The sequence below is a fragment of the Triticum aestivum genome, chromosome 3B (assembly GCF_018294505.1).
Source record: "Triticum aestivum cultivar Chinese Spring chromosome 3B, IWGSC CS RefSeq v2.1, whole genome shotgun sequence".
NCBI classification, from domain to species: domain Eukaryota; kingdom Viridiplantae; phylum Streptophyta; class Magnoliopsida; order Poales; family Poaceae; genus Triticum; species Triticum aestivum.
The window spans coordinates 843,094,951-843,095,786 of record NC_057801.1 but is presented as its reverse complement, the minus strand read 5'-3'; positions in this window follow the sequence as shown (position 1 = coordinate 843,095,786).

The window sequence follows — 836 nt, the reverse complement described above, 5'->3', positions numbered from 1 at the left end:
ATAGAAAATATTGTTATGGTTTCCAGCCCAACTAGTCCCGTAGGAAAATAATCTAACAATTATAATCTCCTATTTTTCTATAATGATTCCTTTGAAGTTTGTATCAAAGAGATCATAATTGTTTGGATCTCCGAACATATCTTTAATTTCCAGCCGACCTCATTTGATTTTTTTGTCATGCTTTGAAAAATCTCAAACCCTATTGTCGATGTAGATCATTGAATATTATGTATGCTTGTGGAAATTTATAATTTTTATGACATGCACAAACAAATACAAAATAAATAAACATGTGAACATAAAGAATGCATTTGGAAGTTTTTAAAACCCACAACCCCCATCTTGTCATTTTAAGGCAGATCGCAAATCCACTCACTATTTTTTACATATGAAAGCAATGCAAAAAGGTGAGAGGTAAACTGAGTGGGTGGTGCCAAATTCTTGTCCCCATCTGTAGAAAGCTCCATCTGCGTCCAGACAGTTCTTGACTTATATTATTTTTCTTGCATAATTGGGTGCATATAGTGACTTGTCTACGTAGTGGTGATAATTGGCGTGCCGTCTTGGGTGCTCACACCGGCCATTACTTACCATCCAGGTATATAGAGAAGTGAGCTATTGATGATTTTATTTTATGGGAGGGAATGTCGATATTGTTGAAACATTTATTTTACACAAGATATAGTGTTCCAGCACAGAACGAACAAAACAATTTTCGTTATGCATCCTGTGATGCAGAAGCTGAGTGTAATTTTTTTTCATCAAAGGGAGGGATATTGAACTGTGGAAACAATTTTCCCACGAGATATACTGTCATCACTTCGAAAATGGAGGAC